General features: G+C 34.1%; 1 protein-coding gene across 11 annotated transcripts in view; it reads right to left on the bottom strand.

Annotated features, from left to right (window-relative positions):
• The window catches only part of LOC114654283 (myocyte-specific enhancer factor 2C), a 187,273-nt gene extending 166,359 nt beyond the window's left edge, over positions 1–20,914 (bottom strand). For 7 of the 11 annotated variants that reach the window (XM_051930078.1, XM_028804735.2, XM_028804738.2 and 4 more), the window contains exon 1: positions 20,732–20,912. The gene's annotated coding sequence lies outside the window, so the exon portion shown is untranslated. Of the gene's footprint in view, positions 1–20,731 lie in introns of all 11 variants that reach the window. The other 4 variants (XM_028804737.2, XM_028804740.2, XM_028804739.2 and 1 more) reach the window with 2 other exon arrangements.
• Positions 20,915–23,972: the final 3,058 nt, after the last annotated feature.

Below are 23,972 nucleotides of genomic sequence, written 5' to 3'. Positions count from 1 at the left end.
ATCATAACTTCTGTTTTTAAAATGAAACCTACCACCTGTCCTTCAGACCCAATTCGACCTAAAAGAGTGAAAAGCTCAATCCCTGTTCTTGCTGCATCTGCTCTTAAAATTATCAGTAGCCTTCTACTGACTGGCATAGTCCATGATGTACTGAAAGTATTGACTGCCAGATCACTTTTGAAAAAAAAAATCAGAAGAGGTTTCAGATATTCAAATACTCACATATAGTCTAATATTAAACTAACCTCTTCATTTTAAAGTGCTTGACAATGTTATAGGATCACAGCTTCAGTCTCACCTTATTTATAACAACTTATCACTAATGTTTAATTCTGGCTGTTGCCCTAATCATATTATAACATTCTAATGTCTTTTGATGGATGAAATGCTACAGTTATTATATTGCTAGATTTAATCACAGCTTTTGACACTTTTGAACACACTATACTATTACGCAAGCTTTAAAATTCTGTTGGATTGTTAGGCAATGTATTTGTATGGTTGAGTTTATACTTAGAGTATTTATGTCAGTATGTACAGAAAAACATGAAAAGAGTTTTATAAGCCTGCATACCACACTACTTTCTATATGTGTATTGTACTCTTTCTAAAGAAATTCTTTTTAACCATTATCTGAATGTACTGTACATATGGTGCTTCTCAGGACTCAGTACTGGGTCTATACATTGCTACTTGGCAGACATGGCTAAAAAACAGTATGCAGATAATACTCAGCTGCAGGGTGCATTGTTCTGTACAACCTAATAACTTTAATTAATAATGAAAATGCATTAAATTTGGAAGAATAATGAATAATTAAATTTAAATAACGTAAAGACAAAAATATTACTATTTGACTGAATGATAGCAACAAGTTCTTCCACTAAACTTGAGTTTAAATTGAATCATCACACATGTTAAGAGTTGTCTTTGACAACAGTCAGTGTTTTAACCCACACATTACAACACTATATCAAAATCAACATCTTGTAGGCAAAGAATATGAACGACTACTGTATTTATTTAAGTGACTACTGTAATGTGTTATTTACACGCTGCTCACATTGTTCTATTTTTTAGGTTTTAGTGAATTCAAAAATATTCTTCAAGGATTTTTCCTAGAAGTGGGAAGTTCAGTCATATTACTTCTTTAATTAAAAATTTACACTGGCTTCTAGTTAAATTGAGGGCAGATATCAAATTCCTTCTTCTAGCATTTAGTAAGAAGTCAAGCAACACACCACATTTTACTGGCTAACTAAAAAGATTTCAGTTGCCTCGAAAGCTTGCATATTGTAATCTTTTAGTTAGCCAATCAAAGGTGTCACAATGCTTGACTTCTCACTACACCCATAATGGCTAACACGGTACAACATTGCATGAAAAGTTTTAAATGGCTTGAAGCCTGTTTACCTAAGAGACATTATCGATGAATACATACTTGAGCACATAATGCTTGTGCTTCCTTAATCCGTTGCATTTATAGAACACTCATTCATTTTTTTTTTACACTGGTTTGTTTATTTTTTGTTATTTTGAGTGAGCTCACCACCTTGCCATTTTGAATGGGGTTTGTGCTGCATGCACCATCACTTTCTGGAGTAAAATTAAAATTTAGATTGTCACAATTTGTATATTGTAACCATGAGATTAATTCTGCTTTACTGTGTGTTACATATACTATATATAAAGACTGAATGATTTATTTACTTATTGTTTATGCATTTTGTTGTAAACAGGATTATAAACTTTGGATTTGTACTCCGCAAGAAACACTACACAAAAGAAAATGGAAAAAAAGCATGTTCATATGTACTTCCCAGATATCCCATGCTTGATAATGACATAAAAATTACATCTAGTTCAAGAAAGAAAACACAGTTTACTAAACATGCACTATACAGCTAAAGGGCAAAACAGTTTTTATGAGAAAGGTAACAATGCCAGGATTTCTAAAACACATGCTCAGTCCTCATGTATTCCTTAGGCGACGTAAAGGCTTTGCAATAATTACATTTCTGAGGATATTTTACGGGGACTATACATGTCTTATATCCCATTTGTAAGATATGAAGCTACCAGTAGTAACTGAGTTACTGTAGCCTGTAAATGTTCATATTAACACAAAGTACTGTGTGTATTTACTGTAATACATCTGAAACTGACTTTCGTTCTATTTTTGTTTGGAAATACTCATTGATCTAAGAGAGATTCCTTATTTTTATCATGATCAGCTAAGGGTTTAAGGCCTATTTTAGCTTTGTCAATTTATGCGGGTACAATGAAATTGACTATCATGGGATGAGACTGCCTTTTTGACTTAACTCATGCAATAAGTTTCACATTCCCTCCAATAATACAATCAAACTACAATAAACACTGCCCCGCCTATGGTAAAATGTGTTGAATACAATTAAAATATCATTGTGCTCAAATTCTATATTGTTCTAGTTAGGCCAGATTATCAACATTATATGCATTTATGGGCCCTATGCATCACAAGGCATAACAGCTGTAGTAGTTCAGCAGAGAAGACCACCAAGGTCCAGCTAAGAATGAAAGGTCACGACCTGTTCTGTCAAAAAAGGCAGCTGATTATCTCGAATCTTCAGCAGGGAAGAGTATAGGGCTATATAATGACCACACCAAGTTCTTTAGAGTTCTCAAATATAACATAGCATTCTCAAATCTGCATCATCTAATTCAGGGTCACAAGGGACACAAAGGAAGGTCCACCTCTGGATGGATGACTTTCCGTTATGGCCTACTCACACACGTCCTCATTCACATTTTCACAGAGCCAATTTAGTATTGCCTGTCAGCCTAACATTTATATGTTTGGAATGTGAGAGATAACAGTCCACAGCCCACACAGACACAGGGAGATTAAGCAAACCCATCATAGGCATAGGACCAGAATGCTGCATTTATGATGCAGAGCATGTCTGAGAACACTAGAGTAAAAAGCAGGAAGTCTTTTCAAAACAAAAAATGAGTAAGTCCTTCCTTACAAAAAAGGCTCTGAGTACCAGCAGTAAAACTGAAATGTGAATATCAAAAAACTTTAAGAACTAATTGAATGATAATGCATGAACACTGAATGTCATCCTGTCAGTTATAAATGTTTCCATGTATTTGTTTCTGCCTTTAATCACATGTTTTTAACCATCACGAACAGATTACTGTACATCAAAAATATTTGTTATTGGACATTCTGCAGATTATTATTGCCAGTTTATATGGTTATGAAATAGACTGTTGTGACACGGTGGCAAATTTAGTGTGCATTTTTGATAGCAGTCTTTTACATGGTTATTTACAATGGAGACTGGGGTGAGTGAGTCACAGATATCTTTGTCACATTATACTACAGAGGACCTGATTCAACTACCTATTGAGGTGCCTCCTTTATGAATGCTCCCACAATCTCATTATTTCATACAGACATATTTGGCCCTGCTGTACAGTAGTTTCACATACAGTGCTAGTTTCAACAGTGCTTCACCATTGCTGCTGACAAAAAAAAACATTGCCTAGCAACACCAAACATAATAAAAACAAGTACAGAAAATGGAGAGATGGATGCAAAAGAAATATTTGATTAAATAAAAATCAATAGGGTAAGAAAAACATATTAAAAAAGCAAAGACCACATGTAACATTCATTTAAACAGGCAAAGAAAGACATTTTCAGCACAACAATGACAATACTGCATTCTGCAAATTTTTAAAAGTGCAACAATTCATATGTTTTTGGATTTATTTTAATCAAAAAATACAATCTTGGTCGACTTGTATAATGGGAATAAAGTATAACAAAGAAAAATAAAATGGCTCCCTAAAGAAGTGATTTATTACAAAGAAGTCATTTGTCCCTTGAGGTAGCCTACCTGACACAGAGTAGCACAGGGTGACATACACTTTTTGCCATTCTTATGATAAATTATTTTCCTCTAAATATAAGGTGGAATAATTTTATTTGGTAAATATCTTGAATTGCCCCTTCACCCTGCAGTTTTGCAATGTTGATAAATTATTTGCAAATAAATATGTTTCCACCAGTTAAATCACACTTAAGTTCATTACGTAAATACTTACACCATGTATGCATACATTGTTGCAGTAATTAAAACATATTGAGATGTCCATTCGAGCCATAGGAAATTAAACTCATCCCTTTAAATCTTCATACAAACTGACCCATAAAATCAAATATCGGAAACAAAGACAATATTATTTTCTGACCCATTAATTGAATAATAGCCGTCTGGGTTAACAAGCTGGAACAGGGTCTTTGCTTGGTAATGGATTACTTTGAATAAGTGCTAAACTGTAGTGCGGCGTACTTGTTAAAAGAGAAAGCTCCGTTTTTTTATGATGTTGCAAGGTTACAGAAAGAGTCAGACCAATACACAACAGTCCACTTACAGCTTATATGTCTTCCTTTTTAATGGGAAATGCAAAAAGGATGCGTAATACTTAAAAAATATATATGAAAACAAATACATGGTGAGGAAGAGCTTTCCTCTTTGGACTAAATAATTTGCAGCATCTGTATTGCATAACTACAGTGCATAACTCCAGCTTTTACAATGTCTAAAGACACTAAAATAAAAACAACTGCATTTCCTTAATATAAAAACAATTGCATACAGAAATTAATGTAAATACTGCTTTACACACATATAATATACTGCAGGTACTCATACCTCCCAGCTGTAGAATCTCAACTGCCTCTGCCCTCAAAAATCAAACTGTTCACTTTTAGCTTTCCAGCTGCAAGTTCTTCAGTGCATATAGCTGCTGAAATCACGCTGCTTACTTTCCACCAAATGACTCCACTGCTTGTACTCAGTCAGCTGTATGTACGTATACATTTATATGTTGTTGCATCTTTGAATGTTATTTTTTTGTACATTATGTGTTTGTGCCATTAACTAAGAACAGCTCTGCTTTCAAACTTTTCTCATTTTAATTTAATACACATTGCTCAACTTACCAAAGCTTTTTCAGGCTCCTATTATTGAGACTCTTCACTTTACCGACTATATAAACTCTCAAATCAACCAATCATTTCACAGTGCACATGACATTAAACAAATCTGCACAGAAAGTTAGTAGATATTTCAAAGTACATGAAGAAAAGAAACTGAGGCATCTTTACAGGAATAGACAATACAACAAAGAACTGAATTTAGAGGTTTGACTTCAGAAAACATTTGTCATTTGTATATTCGTAAATCATGTGCATTATCTTTAAGATATATATGGTACTCTGTATTTTTAAGTATCAGTATAAAAGGGTTATGGAGAACTGTAATCTTTCATTTGAACCTATAAATTTATTGCCAGTACACTTTAGATGAGATCATAAATGGGGAGAGTGCAATACCATACTGAAAGTCGCAGTATCTCTATTGCAAACTATTATCAAATTAGTATTTGAGTCTTTGCACTTAAAACCAATATACATTTTAAATGAACACATTCATACTTACATGGCTTGTACAGTGTCTTTCAAAATGCTTTGTAAATATTTTACTTTTCTTGTTCAATGCATTTATTTAAATAAACAATCTTAATAGTACATTGTTAAAATGTTTCCTAACCTTTTAATTCCACTTCATCTAATGGTGTGAAATGCTAGGACACTGCTTAGAAATGTATAACTAGGCAAATTAAGTAACAAAAAAATCTAAATTTTAAAGAATTGAAATAAAGCCAGGCATAATGTACTATAAATATAAAATATAGCTACTGTATTTTCTCAGTGTTCTATGTCAATGGATTGTTCTCAGGGTACTCCTGTTGTTTTGAGCTTGTTTTTTAAAGGCCCAGCAAATTCAATCTCCCTCCCCTTCCCACATTCCTAAATTTGATTAAGCAGGTTTGAGAATTTATATATACAGTATATGTACTACAGTATGCAATTATTCTCATTTACTTCTGTCTTTATTTCAGACCTACATATTAAAAATCTACATATACATTAGGTTACCACATTGAAATTTTGTTTCTCTGGTCTTGCATCTCTTTTAACTGTGTGCCACACTCTCTAGAGACTTAAAACCCATAGGATGGGAAGCCTTGTTGCAGTTGCTGATCAGATAAAGAACACATGATACATAAGAGAAAAAAGCCACACAGTTTTGCCTCCACTCTAATCTAAGTGAATGAAAAGTTTGATCTTTCAATAAAGTTGACTAGCATATAACAACTTCTTTCAACACTGTCATCAGCCATATGTTTGTCACTAGCTCACACCATATTGCAGTTTGTTAATTAACACTTTAGTTTGCAATCTAACTGTTGGGTATAAAAATTACTTGCCCATCAACAGCTGTTTTAATTCATTTTTCTAAGTTTTATCTGAAAAAAGAACTTTGCGGTGATCTGCTTGCCAGTACTTATATGATTTTTACTTAATAACAAATGCAAAAAAGAAATGAATAAAGAAACAAGAAGCCATCTAACCAATAACAAGGAAATAAAATGAAGCCCTTTGAAGACAAATGAGCAAAGTCATTATAAAAATGCAAGTAAGAAACTGTGTTATAGTATGTGTGTATTTCTATATAATAACAACAGTCACTTTTTATCAATATTTGGTAAACAGTTTATATACCGGAGGCACAATGGTACAGTGGTAGCACTGCTGCCTTGCAACAAGGAGACTGGAGTTTCTGTCCCAGGTGCTAACCGTGTGTAGTTTGCATGTTCTTCCTGTGTATGTGTGGGTTCCCATTGGGCGCTCTGGATTTCACCCACAGTCCAAAGACATGCCAGTTAGGTGAGCTGGCATCGGTAAATTGGTCTGTGTATTGACCCTCTGATGGACTTGCACCATGTCCAGAAGTTGTCCCTGCCTTGTGCCCAATGCTTGCTGGGACAGGCTTTAGTGTTCCCTTGACCCAGCTCAAGATAAGTGGGTTTGTAAAATGAATAGTTAATTTATCTAAATTTGCTTCAATTGAATTGCATTCCTACCCCATATTTCAAAATCATACACGCATTCTGATGATGGTTTTCAAAATGTTGCTGAGATGTAAACAGAAGTATTTATTGAAAATACCTAGAATATACTGTATGTAAAGTTCTACTTCTTATGTCCACTGTTGGTTTTCCAACCCAAATATTTTAAACCCGTGATTTTCTAATGTCCTCCAAATGCATTCCCATGTGAATAATTTACCCTCTCCACCCCCACCCCAAACAAAAACAGTAAAATTCCCCCTGAAAGTATTAATGGGTCTACAGCATTATACCCTTAAATAACCAAAGTTGTTCTGGGTTTAATTTTCCATCTCTGTCTCATTAAGTGAGGGGTAGTTTGTAAGTCTGTCTCACTTGACTGTTCTAGACCCTGTGTTGCCAGCCCTGAATTAACCATTAAGCAAAACAAGCATTTGCTTTTAAGGCACCAATGGAAGATGAACAACACAGGGTTTTTTCCTGTGGTTATTGGGCTCTTATGCTTTTCACTGCCACACTCAACCTTAGTCAGTTTTTTATAATTGCAGTGTTTGATTTTAATCTGCATTACTAAAAAACATTTTTAGCATGGTGAATGACACGTTTAAAAGTTTGGTTTTAAGGTGCCATCAGCTATCACATTTGTTTCCTTCTCATGGCGCAAGAGTTTGCTTCCATCAAGTGTAAACACAGCTGGCTGGGTCTGGCTAGCATTTAACTCATCAGATGATTTGTGTAACAAATTCTTCAACTCTTTATTTTATTATTTCTTTCACTGATTTTTGGCATAAACAAAGTAGGATTTAATCTGTTATTTCATCTTCAGCATTTATTGAGTCTTAATACCTTATCAGTTAAGCAATGGATTGGCCAAGTGGGCACCATTGTTGGGCTGTGCTTATAGGTATCAATTAGCTTTAATGTAAGCTGCATGTTACAGTAGATGAGTGCTCTGATTGTACATCACAATAAGTCCTCTAAAAATTGTCTTTTGTATCTTTCCTCTTTTTTTACACAGCCAAGAGAGTGATGAAAAAATTACAATAAACTTTTGCGTTTGCCTGCTGAATTAGGTATACTGCTCAAAGAACAGCAAACGAAAATGAAAACACAAAGATAACAGCAATGAACAAAACTCCCAGACTTTCAGTCAGAGGACAGAAGGGTCAAAACCAAGAATACAAAAAGCAAGCAACAATAAAGTAAACTATTTGGACAAACAGGACATATGATGTCTTTAAACTAGACTATAAACTGGACAGAAAAAAACAACACCCTGATTCATTAAGAGAAGGGTGGCTGCACAAACAAAAAAAAGCAGCTAGCACACCACAAGTGAAAGTTGGCATTAGCACAGACAAGATAAAAGCAAAGCTGTATGGGTATATGCTAACTCAAATGGGGCTTATTTAACTGTAAAGTGACTGTAAAGTAAAACAAGAAGATAGCACTGGGCATTAAATGTTTGGCTAAACAGGAAAATACTACAAAATTAACTCAATACTGACTGAACGGGTGACATCAGAGTTACATAATGGGTTTCACAGGAACTGGACAACAGAAATTTAGCGTGATGTGGATGTCTATATTGGAAAAAATCAAAACAACTTTCTGTTACCGAGAATGTTTCAGTATAACAGGAATCAAACAAAGCTGATGATCTACGACTCACAAAGAACATGCACTGAAAAAACAATAACATAAAAGGAAAAGCCGTAAAGCTCAAAGAAATACTCCACACAAAAACAAGATACATTTTTTTATCTGGTACTTACACCAGGTTGTTTGTAGTTGTGGCTTTTATGGAGAATGAAAGTAACAAAGTTATTGATACCATAGGCCCATGTTTCTCAACCTTTAAGTATTTGTGACCCAAGTTTTCATAACAGTTTTAATCGCGCCCCCTAACTTTTTTTGAAAGGAGCCCACTAATACCAATTTGTTCTTTTTTAATTAATGATATATCATAGATGCATATTTTATTATACCTACTTAACTTTTATTGACATTTATCTAACTCCATATTTATTTTTCTAGTATCAGAATGTAGTTTAAGTTAATTTGTTTTGGTTTCAATAGATGTATTTTTCATATTTTCGATTCTTGTTTTCTTTTTTTCACATCTTCGCACCCCCCTTTTTGTTACTTCGCACCCCCCTAGGGGGGCCTGCCCCACAGTGTGAGAACCACTGCCATAGGCATCAATAGTAACCAATGCTGAACAACAGTAAACCATACCAAAATGTCAATAAAAAAATTCAATCTTCTCCGGTCGAGTACACCCACATGTCATGTATTCAGTCATATGCTCACTACATTCCAAACGTATATTTTTGCTAAAATATTGGCAAATTAAACATTTTTGGAAAATCCTCTCAGCCTGAGAATGGAGTGAGCTGAAAAGAGAGCAAGATTTTGAATTGAAGACCTTCCTCATCCTTTCATTCATTGGTCAGGAGTCCTGTCCAGAAATAGTGCATTTATCGGTTAACACCCTGTTCCTGTGACATCAGTATTGTGGAATGTGGTCAGACCGACGTGTACAACTAGAGATTAAGAGTTAAAGAAAGTGACTGAAAATATTATCATGTAGGAAATATGCATCACATTTGTTTATACCTGAGATTCTTCAATAAACAGAAGATCAATTCACTGCTGTAATTTCACAAATGGTCAATAAAAATGTATTGAAACTGTGCCTTAACAACCAACTAATGAGAAGATAGGTGGGGCTTCAATTCAAACACTTAATTCTATTTTAACTATCTTCAGTGTGAGTAAACACATTTTCTAGAAGTAGTTGTTTAACAATATTTGAGCCAAAATACACATCTGGAACGTAAAACTGGATATTTGGCAGGTGGATTATACAACATGAGTAATCTGAATTTTTCTCATGGATGTTTTCATAGATGCCAGTTTTGTTTCCTTTGTTCTTTATAAAAAATATGAAATTAAGAATTTTTCTTGATCAGAACTACAAATTACACAGATTGAGTAACTGATGAGATATATATTATTATATTGGTGCAGTATTTCTTTAATCTTTCTGTATCTCTGACAATCCAGAACCCAAGATTCCATCCATTCATCCCACCATTTTACAAACCCGTTTATCCTGAGCAGAGTCAGAGGTAAGCTGTAGTAAGCATTGGGCGCAAGGCTTTTAACAGTATCTGGACAGGGTGCCAGTCCATTGCACGGTGAACACCCTGACACAAAAACACACACTTATAACAATTTAACTATGCCAATTCAGTAAACCAGAATGTCTTTGGACTGTGGGAGAAATCCAGAGCACCCAGGGGAAACCCTTTGTGGAGAACATGCAAACTGCATTCATGGAGAACCCAGGATAAAAATCTCATTCTCCTTATTGCATGGCAGTTGTGCTACCACTATGCCACCATGCCACCCAACCCCAGATTTCTGATTCCAAAAAAGCTAAACAAAGGATAAATCATCTAATGTCTTCCATAACCATAACAGAAAAATTGTATTTGTTGTTTTTGTTTTCATTCTGTTGCTTCTTTCCCTCTTTTCTCCCTTTCTTATACTTTTTACACCTGGCCTTGTGGACAAAGCACCAGCAAATAAGGGCCAAACTGCAATGTTACTGACCAGCATGCAACAATGCCGAGCTAACACGGGGGCTCAAATCTCTTCAAGGTCCACCATTTTCACTCCAACAAATTTCTTAATTAGAAGCCAATTCTTTCTGTTAATGAAACACATTATTTCATTCTATGGTTTGTTAGTACTTTTATTGTGCTACACCAGACATATCCAAAACTGCTGACTTTCTTTTTTTCTAAAAGTACCATCAACATTTATTATGAACCACAGCAAATCAATATTTCTCAGACCATCACTGATTTGTTTTCTTAGTTAGCTGGTCATCTGTTGGCTCAATTTTTGTCTCTTTTTGTTTGGCTGCTGGTTAAGGTAAAAATCATTCAGGATTCAGAATATTAAAGAACGAGTCAATTAAAATCAAGGCAAGAGAAGTGTGTTCCATTAGTAGGAGGCATTGTTTACTACATAAGAAAGTCACTGGAATTAAAATTTGAAACTCCAGGATATGAGATTGAAAACCGCTCTAATTTAAATATAGAAATTGTGCTTCTTGGCATATCATTATGTGGCTGAGACAACCATAACATCATTACTTTGGCTACATTAATAATCATTAATCATTACAACAATCAAAAATAATCTTTAAATGCAATCAGGTTTAATATTAATGACACCCTTGTTAAAAGTGCTGTGAAAACAATCCCAAACATTTTTCAAAGAAGATGACTGGGGTACTGTATGTACAAGAAAATCAGGAAGCACTTCTAACATTTACAGATTTGATTTCAAGATAAAGAGCCTCTACACTATGACTTAACAAGCAGAATCCTTCATAATCTGTACCACACAAACATATATGTTAAAGGGAAAAAACATTATATGACCCCATCATTCCATAATTCCCTCGTTTTTCTTTATTGTTCAGTGTTTTTATCCTTCATATACAGTACACTTTTTTTAAAGGGAATTAAAGTGACCTTTTCATCAAAGGCTTGAAAATAATGCATTGTAATTTAGTTAAATGTGTACAATAACTCTATTTTTGAAAAAGTATTTTATAAAGCAAAAATGCCTTGCTGCCATTATGGCTTTTTTGAGTACTACACTGAACTGTAGGTCCCAGCTAGTATTTCCTGGAAACCTTAAAATAACTGCAGCTTTCCCAGTTGTGTTAAAGTAGGTTTAGTATTTCTTGATGATACATATCAAAACAAACAGAAGGAATCAGTAGGCTCAGAATATGACCTGAGCACTGTTTGAGTGCAAGTTGTTCTCGCATCTGCATGGGGTTGTGTTTGGGTGCTGTGGATTTTCATCCACATTCTACATAAAGTGGTCCGATATGGGTGAGTATGGGTATCTATGTGAGTGAGTGTGCTCTGTAATAAATATTTCACCAGATTTGATTTCAGTTCTGTATGGATTATACGTGCCAAAATGAAATGCAATCCAACATGTAAAATACACTAAAATGCAATGCATATTCGTTTCAGGCATTTAAGTTTGGCCTGATTTTTTATTAATTACAAAGAAATCAAGTATTTTATTCTCTCAGTATGGCACAGTTTATACAGTATGCGCCAATTTGAAATGCAATAGAAACTTATATTGTAGTATGTTGTTACAAGTAATTCATGTCCATTAGATCAAGCACTGAATGTTCCTTAACTAAAAGTAAAGCAAAGTTACTTCATTTCTCTTTCATGATTAATTTCTTTTTAAATATGACACAAAAACAATAAATGTACAGCATGCTCATGGAATGCAAGATTACATTTAATTCTGGCACAGATAGTTCTCCATAGTTGTGTACCTGATACTGTCCAGTTTTTTATCATTTTGCATAGATTCATTATTTTTGGAAGGGCGGCATGGTGGTGCAATGGTAGCGCTGCTGCCTTGCAGTTAGGAGACCCGGGTTTGCTTCCCGGGTCCTCCCTGCGTGGAGTTTGCATGTTCTCCCCGTGTCTGCGTGGGTTTCCTCCCACAGTCCAAAGACATGCAGGTTAGGTGGATTGGCGATTCTAAATTGGCCCTGGTGTGTTTGTGTGTCCTGCAGTGGGTTGGCACCCTGCCCGGTATTGGTTCGTGCCCTGTGTTGGCTGGGATTGGCTCCAACAGACCCCTGTGTTCGGATTCAGCGGGTCGGAGAATGGATGGATGGATTATTTTTGGAAAATGGATGTATGTGGACATAAGAAAGAGTTTGCTGTTAGTTAATATATATTTATGCTTACAAATGGTTTTTTTTCTCTAAAATATTTCTAATATGCCTGGGAAGTTTGTAATTAATGACCTTGACTACCCCAGGCTTCCTACACACATAGTCCCTAAGCTTGCAATAATTTGTTGCTCTTTCTGTGGATTAAAAAGTGAGGTTCTGGTTTGTAATTTTTTTTTTTTTTGTCTTCTGCAGCAAATTTTGGTAAAATTCTATAAGGTATATATTTCACTACCTAATTTAAGTGATTCCTACCAATAATTGTAAAATAACTGTGAGCACACCTCAATGTATGGAATATTTCTAATTACTAATAAATAACAAGGTCCTCCTGAAAACTTCTACCTATTTGGTTGATCTTGTGCTGTGTGAGAGCTTTAAAATACTTTTGTAAATTTGGACAACAACATTTGTTTCTATGGCACATTTTCATACACAAGATGTAGCTCAAACTGCTTTACAAAATGTTATATAATAGACTCCAACTCTCAAGTTACAATATTGGACACATTATCTTTATAGTCTCACTTGTATTTTGTTGTTCTGGCATGGAGGTGAAGGGTGAATAGCCACCTCTCTTATTTTTATTCATCATTTGTTAATGGGAAGACTTGGGGGTCTATAGGGAATCTATTTCTGTCTTACATTTAGATCATGCTGGATAGTTCCTTTTCCTTTTTTAGGTGCCATTTAGTTTGGAATGTTCAGCATATGAATAATTGTTGTGCCTTTGCTGCTTATTTGTACATTTTTAACTTGAATGCATTACTGATTATTGTCTTTGTGTTTGTCTGTTTCAATGTTCTGAGTCATGTAATCATGTGAATAGTGTTATATAAACATACAATTGTTGTATTTACCATGGCCATATACATAGATTAGTATTTAACGTAAGCTTAGTCATAATGAATTTTAATAATTAGGGACAAACATGATGTTTTCTTATTCTTTGAGGATAAAAAACAGAGTAAAATAACTAATCATTTCATTTGCTCAATTGTTTATAGTCTGTGTCTGGTAAGATAAAGTTTGTGTGAATTATTGTCAATTACTGAGTGAGTAATAGCCAATTAGATGGTACTTGGTGCGTTCCTTAGTTGCCAGGGAACAGTTTACTCCTATGTGACTTCTAGATTTAATTAACTATATAGTACTGTACAATGTTAGCCAGGCCAGCAGCTGCTGATTACTGACTTTTAGAGTTGTATACTTTGAATTCCTCCAGTTAACTCACTAAGAATTGTGTCTGTTGTTTTAATATTTAGTACTCCATGTAATATTGCATATTCGTCTCTCTTGAAAATCGCTTGTCATCATTCAAGGTTTGTTTAAAATAGGAAATAGAATGCCAAAAATGGCAATAATCCAGAGTAATAGTGAAGAAAATGCCTCTAGGTTCTGGCAGAAATATGTCCATAACACCATGTGTATAGTATGTCTTACCTTTTATTCACCATTTTTATTTCTCATGCTACAATTAATATAACATTCTGGTGTTCTTTCAGTATACCAAATTAATCTGCCAACTGTCACTAGAAATCAATTTTTCTAGACCATGTGATGGTATGCCCAACTGGCCACAACAATAGTCTGTTAAGTAGAAACTTGTGCTGGTAAAAGAAACTACCTCCTAGGTGGCAGCTGGCGTATTTCTTTACTGAATAAGGGGCCGTGGAGGGGGTGGCTAGAGACCAGAAAATCCAAAGGCTGACAGGTGGCAGTAGAATACTTACAGATGGAACTCTGCTGCCCAGGAGAGAGGGAACTTGTATCTCCCATTTTAGGGTTATACAGAGAATTGGGATGCAGATGTCATGGAGCCAGCAGAACAAGCCTATGCTTGATGTTCTTATAACTAAATCAGAATGATCCTGGTCCTTCATTTAATTCAAGGGTCTCATAGAGAAGTGACTCCAAGGGTGAGTTTTAAAGACTGGTGTAGGAAAACGGTATTTTGTCTCAGAAATTAGGAGAAAATCGGGGATAAAAGGTCATTGCCAGAAGGAAGAATCTGGGTTGTTGAAATAGAGAGTAACAGAAAGTGAGGAAAGGTTTTTACTGGCACTTTCCAAGTGAGGAAGTAAATGAACCACTGCACCTGCCTGACAGGACCCACAAGCCAGTTATAGTCAGGCTCACATGGACTGTTGGGTTTTCTTTTGTCTTGATGTGTCCTTTAATCCTATTTCACCCATGGCATGTGTGCTTTTTTAACTTTCGTATTAAAATGATTAACTATGATTCACTTTTGTACTTCTACTTTTATAAACAAAATGTTAACAGATTTATGGTTTTGAATTACAAGAGCTGGCAAGAAGCTAAAAGCATATACGTAGGACTTTCCATATCCACCAACCCACAACCTTACCCACTAAAAATTACAGAAGCTTACACCCCTAAAAGATATATAAGAATACAAAATGCACAATCTTGGAGATCTATATCAGAGACAATTTAGACTGATTTAAACATCTATTAAAAGTAATTTAATGTAAAATTTTACTGGGAACTTTAACTTAAAGTATTAAAGTAAAGTAATGGTTAAGGTAAAGTGATCTTACAAAGACACTTAGACAGAGAGACAGATCTACACTGTGAAAACTAGAAGAAAGCAAGGAGAATGGCAATATTGGGGTAAGGGAAGTTTGAGATACATATGTTCTGTGATTATGCAAACTAACTATCTGTTGCATTTTGAAGTTGTCTTCTTTTCCCACAAGGCAACCGGCTATCATTTAGGCAAATTAAATAAACTCCATTTTGTATTCAAAGCCGCAGTTATATTAATGCTGCTTTTTTCTTGCTTTGCAAAGAACAGTAAGATGATTAGCAAAATGGGAACTTCTTTATTAAATATAAATTGCCTGGCCTAGACTTAATTTATTTTAAAAGGCAGCAGTTACTGTGTGCATTTTTGAGGTACCCTGATCATTGACCACATCATAAAGACATGCATGTTAATTTCATTGGCCTGGATGAGTCAATGAGTGTTACCTGATGAACTTATAGCCATACAAAGCTCAGCACAAGGTAATAAGAGTCAGTGAGAAACTAGAAGGTAGTATTTTAGAGTTCTGTTGGGGTGGATGGCTTTTTGTGATCCATATATGCTGTATTATAATGTTAATGGGCTTCTATTCAACACCAGGGACCTTGTAATAAACACAGATGTAGTTTATGGATAGAACTTTACAGTCCTATATAGCTATAGTGCTAGTAAGATTTACAATACAATACAATACAGTTTATTTTTATATAGCCCAAAATCACACAAGGAATGCCATAGTGGGCTTTAACAGGCCCTGCCACTTGACAGCCCCCCAGCCTTGACTGCCTAAGAAAACAAAGAAAACCTCCAGGAGATTTCAGAGGTAACTCTTTAGTAAGGGCTCAAACAACACAAAGAAGGGAGGTAAGGGTGTGGAAAAATTGTTTTGGTGCCTTACGCAGAAGAAAATGATAAAAGAATATAGTGGAAATATATCTGAGAAAGTGGACTAGCCACCCCACGTTGTAGCTAGAGTCATTTATTTGTATAAATACTGTATGTACTGTGGTGTATTAGGTATTTCACAATTTTCTCCTTTGTTGTTGTACTTGGTGTTGACCCTGTTCTGATATCCTATGTTTGTAATGCTAGGGTGTGAGAATAGCTCAAGATCACTACAGATACTACCAGAGTTACCTGCATTAGTGCAGTTCAATTCTTCATTCAAACATGGTCAAAACAGTACAGCTTTCTCAAGAAAAACATCCGTTTATTGTTGTTTTCTGAAAAGAAGTTTATTCCAAGCAACATTTTGCTAACAACCTGAAGACTTCCTAGAAATGTTCCCATTACTGTCTTGAGAGAAAGGGCAAATTAGATCTAACCAGGATAAAGGACTTTACACAGCAAACACCGGTGTCCAACAGTGAAAAGGGCATTTTAAAATAGAATAATGGACACAGCTATTGGAGGATGAATATCTTCATGATTCCAAACTTTTTCCATTTTGACCTTTTGTTTTTATTTGCCAGTTTTAGATATGGCTTTCTAATTGAAACTGTACATCTAACACCAGTGTCTCAGAGTTATCTTTTCACTGTTGTAGATGACAACATATTTATATACAGTATATACACACACACAGATACAATTACAGTATGTGCTATAAGACATGCTATCTGGTAATCTAAAAATGTTACATGTTTTATTTGTACCACAGAACAACTTCTCAATGACACTTTGTTTATTTAATGAAAATTTGACACATGTTAAGTTACTGTAAATATGTCCATACTTTAGTATTTACTGTATGTTAAACAGCAGTAAATGCATATAACAGGGGGTTGAATATACACTTGAATACAAGTAAAATACGATATGTGTGGTGATAGCTACTATAGACAGAAAATGCTTTTGACAATTATAAAAGAACAAAATGGAACGATATGACAAAATATGAATAAGGACACAGGTTCACTTAAGTTTGGACAAACAACGTTGAACTAGATGATGAAATATGTCAAAATGATCATATTCTTCATAAGTCAAAACCAAATATTTTTCTGTATCATACTGTATGTTGAAAATACTTTTTTTTCATATTATCATTTTTGTTTATGTTTCTTTTCCAAATGTAACAGAACTTTTACAAACAACACGCTATGCTTGAACAATTGATAACTCCTGGAACCAATGCAATTTAAACATCAAAAAGTCAGATGACTAGAAATTCTTAAAAGTTAACTGAACCCCTATGCAGCTACACCCTTAAGTATCATATGCATTTAATGGACCATTTAAGTATTAAGATTTTTTATTACAGACATATTACATTGTAAACAGACTGTTTGAAATACGTTCCATTACTAAACCTATGACTGCATTTTTTTTTCTTCTGTGGTGTACTCATTAAGCTTTTCCAATTTATCTTTAAATGTGAGGAGGCTTTGCAGCTAATGTTCTAAGGAAAGACTTAACAGTTTGATATATCATAAATTTTTTTGACAATGACAGACATTTTATATTCATTTTCAGGTCTTTCTTTCTAAAAAGAATTTACTCCTAATACTTAATTTACACATTTGTTATGAACTTATAAAGGTATGTATAATTTAATATTGCCTGGCAGATGTTCAACAGACAACAAAGCATTTTTACTGACAATGCATAGATATTGCAATACCTTTCTAAAGATTTTACATGTATTGCCATTTACAGAAATTATATAAAAAAAATAATTCTGTATAATTATTATAAAAACTGTTATACACAGTAAATAATGTTTGGCTATTAAGTTTGCAATATTTAATTATGTTCTAATTATTGTTATGAAGCGAACTTCCAATTATAAGCTCAGCTCACAATAAAACTATAATATAAGTAAATTAAAAAATTAAGTGTTTTGTAAAAAATAATGTTGAAACAAAACACCATACAATATGTTCATGTACATTTATTTATGTAAGCATATACTGCAACTACTTTTTTAATAATTGAATATAAATATCACTTTCCTTAATGGTATTTTTGACTTATTGTTCCATTATGCTAGGAATAAATTAGCTAATGCAATAATGTTATTCTTTTATACTTTGAATATAACAATAAAGGGATGTTAAGTACAGTTTTATTGCAAGTGTAAGAAAGATAATCATATTACAAGTGGAAACTGTTTTTTATTATTCTGGCATATTATCTATATTGCATTTTCTTATACAGTTAATTGCTTATCTGCCACTGTGTCATAAAATTCAATTGCAAATAAAAACTTGCAAATTAACTTACATTTAGTAATGTCTGCAAACAATCTATAATATTGTATATATTTCTTATTTTTAATTAAAAAAATATTTATGTTTTCTAAATAAATACAGTTAAAACATTTATTAAAATGCTTTTTATGCATTGAACAATGAAATGTTATGCCTAGTTAATGTATAATTATGAAAGTGCGAAAAAGCAACCATGGCTAAACTTTTATTTGGACATTTTGATCTTTAATACTCGGCAACTAGTGTTCATGCTGCTCGTACGTCCACTTTTGTTATCTTGGACTACTGCCATTAATTTATTTTGAAAAAATTTTGTAAATGTCAGGTTTATAAAAGTCTGGTAGTCAACAAAATAGTAAATAAAGAAACAGTTGCTATAAAGTATAACTTGTAATGCAGTTACGTTCAACTAGTATTTTAAAAATGTGTTTCCCCTTGTGACTTAATGTAGTTCCATTGTAAGTTTAATTGTCTTTTTTGTATGCCTTTGAAAGATTGAAGGTTCATAAAAGGGCACTGTACGTGGAAATATTAGAGCTCAACAATGGCTTACTTCTAAATAGTCTTGTTTTGAATATCAGGAAATTCAGCATTCGGTCTATTCAACTAATACACAATGCTTGAGGTTGTTTGCCTCTAGACTTGATTTTTGTTGAAGTAGAAACAGTGCATTTAATATTCTTGATGGAAACATTAGAGATATACAGTATGTGCTTTTGAGATAAATTGAACTAATTAAGAATGCTTCAAATATTTTGAACTGTAGTGTTGTACAAGGCTGAAAGTAGCTAACTGCCTTGTACCTACTAAAGGCATTTACAGTACAGTTCTTGCACTCTGCAGGTTTGGGCTGTCTGTAGTTAAAATATAGTGAAGTGTCTTTACCAGAATATAATGTTTGTGGTACAATACACCATTCCTGGTTGTCTTCTGCATTTTGTTCAATATTACCAGGAGGGTTGCAGTCCTCTATGTCCATTAATTGGATTAATCGAGTTAATAAAGTATCTAACATAATGAACGATATACATTTTTTTCCACATATTAGCATTACCACTCTGCTTCATATGTAACTCCTGCATAGTAAAAACTCTATCAAAGAATGCTTCAGAGAAAATTTAAACCCACCCCATAATCTATATTTTAATCTTTCTCAGATCAAAAGGATGTTCTTTCCCTAAGGTTTATAATAAGGGAGGGGTCAATCATGTAAATAATTAACATATTCCCCCCAGCTATATTTTACATTCCACCTTTGCAAGCCTTTGTTTCTTCCAATCTAACTTCTATCTAACTGGGGCACGACAATCTTTTCTAAAGACAATTGTGTATTCCATCAGTAAGCAAATGAAAGAGATGCACTATAAAACCAATTTGTCTCCTGTATATAGAATGTATTAATTCTTTGGGTTTCGGCTATTTTCTTTATAAAATTTTGTGAGAGAAGGAACAAAAAAAGATTTCAGGCTTTCAAAAAAAACAAAAATTATATACCCGACATCTGAATAAATGTTATGATTGATTTTTGGTCCTACTTGGCAGTCCCTTTGTTTTAAAATAAACGTCTCTCCATGCTTCTGTTATGTCTATTACTTTAAAAAAAGGTTTCTTCTATTTGACTACACAGCTGGAAATGCCATATTTAAGCAGTAGGTTACAAGATATAAATTAAAGCTGAAGTCTGCTGTAGCCACTTAGGTATATACCTCAGGGGTAGGCGCATTTGAAAGCAAGCAACATTTTGACATACACATTTTAATAACAGATCACTGCACATTGTAAGGTGGTCTTAATCATTTGTCTGATCAAAAGGAAAATGGCATTAGAGAGAACATAGTAATAATTAATCTCCACAGCAATGGGTTATGAAAATGAAAAAAAGCTATATATATATATATATATATGGTTCTGTAAGTGTATGTGTATATATACATGCAAAGTATGTGCACACATTGCAGTTACTAAGATATTATAAAATTCAAATTGTTGCATTTCAGTTCTAAAGAAGAAGGAAAAATAACAAAATACTTTCAAAGTATTTATTGATACATTTTACAAACCAATGCTCCTTCATATACTTTCTGAAAAAAACGAAAACTCTAATGTAAAGGCTGATGTGCAAGGACTACAAAGAGATTTTTTTTTTTTTTTGCCGATTTTGTTTTGTCTGTAACAAAAGCGACCATGCATGCCAAAACTTACCAGTGCCAGCGTTGCCTTCACCAGGAAGTTTTACCCAACAGCACCTGCTGAGGGTTCGGTTGATCACACTTTAACAGGTAAAAAAATCCTACAGAAATAAAGCCAGACCAGCTGGCTTTGAAGAGAAAACCCCCAATTTGGGTTGTGTTTTTCCTCAGATCTCTCTCCACACTGAAGACTGAAGTTCTTTTCCCCCCCTGCTTAGTTGTTGACCTGTAAGATTTGTGATCTGCTCGCGCAAGTGTCTGGCAGGCCCCCGAGCACCTGCTCTTGTCACTCCGTGGTATATTTAGCACTGATAGGTATCACTAACAGGCAGACCTTTGTCAGTACTGGCTTGCAAATGCAGGATCATTGCCCCTAAAAGCACACAGTGATCCAAATGGAAAAAAAGAATCTTCACTCTTATCCAAAACTCACTTCATTGGAAAGTAATTTGCTTTCATAAGACAGAAAAAACAACCTTCCAAGAACACAGCCTTCCTAACCATCTGTCCAAGAAAAATGTCCTTCATTCCCAAAACCATAAACAGATTTTGTTCATATATGAAAATAAATGAAATTTTAAAATTATTAAAAGGAAGTATGTCAACCCAAATGGCAAAATGAGTGGGTGTGCAATGTTCCTAGCTTGGCTAGCCACTGGGATTTTGAAATAAATAATTTCAAAGATTCTTGAAAAAAATTTTGTTTTAATTGTAATTTTCTGAACCTTTAGGATGTTTAAAAAGCATACTGTCAAAATGGGGTTTGAAAGTTTTTATGTCTTTCTCATTCAACTCCTAGAAGCACATTCCTCCGAGGGGTAAGTATAGCTTCAGTATGAGGGGAAAATATGTGGTAATGGATGGACAGCTGATAGAAACAGGTTACAAAGGCAATGGCAGAATGGCAGAAACCAGATAGCCTTTTTTTTGCTCTAGCTCCTTGTGCTGTAACTGATCTTAGTGGAATCTGACATTTTTATATTACATTGCAAAAGCACAGATTAATTTAGGTATGGTAATACTAAGGTGTGACTAGCTGAAAACACTACCACTCATTCTAGACTTAGAATAAGGCCTTGTTCTCTGGAAGATTTACAGAGGCCATCAGCCAAAAAAAATATTATTTTTACGGTTCTTGCTTCAGCTAGAGCTTTAAGTGGACAGCAGAATATCCTGTTTCTTTCCACACTGTTCATCTAAAATCACTGGACAGTTTTCTCTGCTGGTGTAAATTAATAAAATTCTAACATGTCAGATGAAATTACTCATTTGTTTTGCTCTTTGTACTTCTTGCTAATATTTCTATGACCTGATGTTTCTCAACATTTGACGCTAGGCAATATTTATTTATGGTATTTTTTTATTAGTCCATACAGACGCCAGTTGATTAAGGTAGACATACTGTAGATAGATAGATAGATAGATAGATAGATAGATAGATAGATAGATAGATAGATAGATAGATAGATAGATAGATAGATAGATAGATAGATAGATAGATAGATAGATGCATGGTTTTGCCTCATGAGGTCAACGGATCTTTTGCAGTTTCCATCTGTTCCCTGCCTTGTAGACTTTGTTCTCCTTGTGTTCAGAAAATGGATGAAATGCAAATTATAATCTTTGAACATGTAATCATTATTTATTGATTTTTTAAATATGCAATTCCTCACTGTTCAAAAACACACCATGACTGCAATGATAGTACTAAGTGTTATATCATGGTTTATACATTTTTAATTATCAGCATAAACATAATGAATGGCACGGTGTAATTGTTACTACTGTCTATAATACAGCCATAGCTTCTGAGTCCTGGTTTTAAATAATAGCCTGGCAACTGTAGAATCTCCACTTTCATTGCAATGTAGTTAACAAACCAAACTAATGTACACAAACTTACATGATTATTATTAGGGATGCAAGCCATTGTTTAAAATATGGGATAAACAGGTTTTTCATGTTTGGATTTTCACTTTTTTAAACATACTTAAATTATATAGACTCCTTATGTAGAACGTCTGGCATGCCATATCAAAATTACATTTTAATAGTATGTGTACTGGCACTTTTTAACACGTATGTGATAGAAGTAAACTCTCATGTCAGCTGTATACTGCCAGAAGTGAAAAAAGAAGGACAGAAATGTATGAAAAGTGGCAACATTATTAAGAAGAATGCTCAACTGAGGTATACAAAAAGAAAACCTAATGCCCCTCTGGGTCATTTTTTACAGGTCTTAAACACCTGTGTATCTGAGATGTGGTTTGTCCACTTCCCCACTACAGAATTACGTCAAAGCCTTCCTTTTCTCATCTCCTGTCTTTTTCTAGCTACTCTCTTTCCAGATTGTGGCCCCCCTTTCACTGAGTTTGTGCTCCACTGTAAAAAATGTCAGTAAATTTAACAGTAAAATATTGTAAATGGTGAAAGTAAAATACCTTTTCTGAAAAAAAAGGAAAGTTACCTTATGTTCTACTGAAAATTACCTGTATATCTTAAACATTACATTACCTTATTTTTACAGCCAAGTTCTGTAAAATATTTTTTGTTCCTTCAGAATATGCTACATACTGTTATCCGATACATTACAGTTACACAGAAAAAATCTCTGTTAATTTTACAGTGCAAAACTGTTAAAAAGCAAAGGTAAACAACTATAAAATATAAAACGGTAAAGCTCTGTTTCAGTAACACCGAAGTTACGATATTTGCATAAGGACACACCCCCTTTTACCAGATTGTTCCTGGTGAACTACATACCTTTGAACAGTAGAGAAAAAAACTTAAAACAAAGTTAGCAGACTTATTTTTCCCCACATGCTGAAAAGTGTTTTGAGGTTATGGAAACTGGTTTATGGTGGGTTGTATTCAATAAGCTGGCACACCTGTAGGACACCATATACCACAAAAGCAAACTTTACTTCTCCACCAGACAATGTGCTCTAACGTCCTTAAACATTGAATTCTTTTCAATGTATATAATTGAGTAATACATGTTTGTTATTAGCTGTTGTTACCTTACTGATGCAAACTGTGTACTTGGTGTTTGATCCCGACAGCATTTTGAAATGGTTTATTGATTGGCATATTCATTACAGTGCATATAGTGACATTGTGATCTGTAGTGAGAGTAGGGAGCAGGTCAAGGAGACGCGAGAGAGTTGGAGGTTTGCTCTAGAAAGGAAAGGAATGAAAGTCAGTAAGAACAAGACAGAATACATGTGTGTGAATGAGAGGGAGGTCAGAGGAAT

Source organism: Erpetoichthys calabaricus, chromosome 7, assembly GCF_900747795.2.
Source record: "Erpetoichthys calabaricus chromosome 7, fErpCal1.3, whole genome shotgun sequence".
Classification (NCBI taxonomy): domain Eukaryota; kingdom Metazoa; phylum Chordata; class Cladistia; order Polypteriformes; family Polypteridae; genus Erpetoichthys; species Erpetoichthys calabaricus.
Note: the sequence above shows the minus strand (reverse complement) of the source record. Positions and strands in the feature narration are given on the sequence as shown.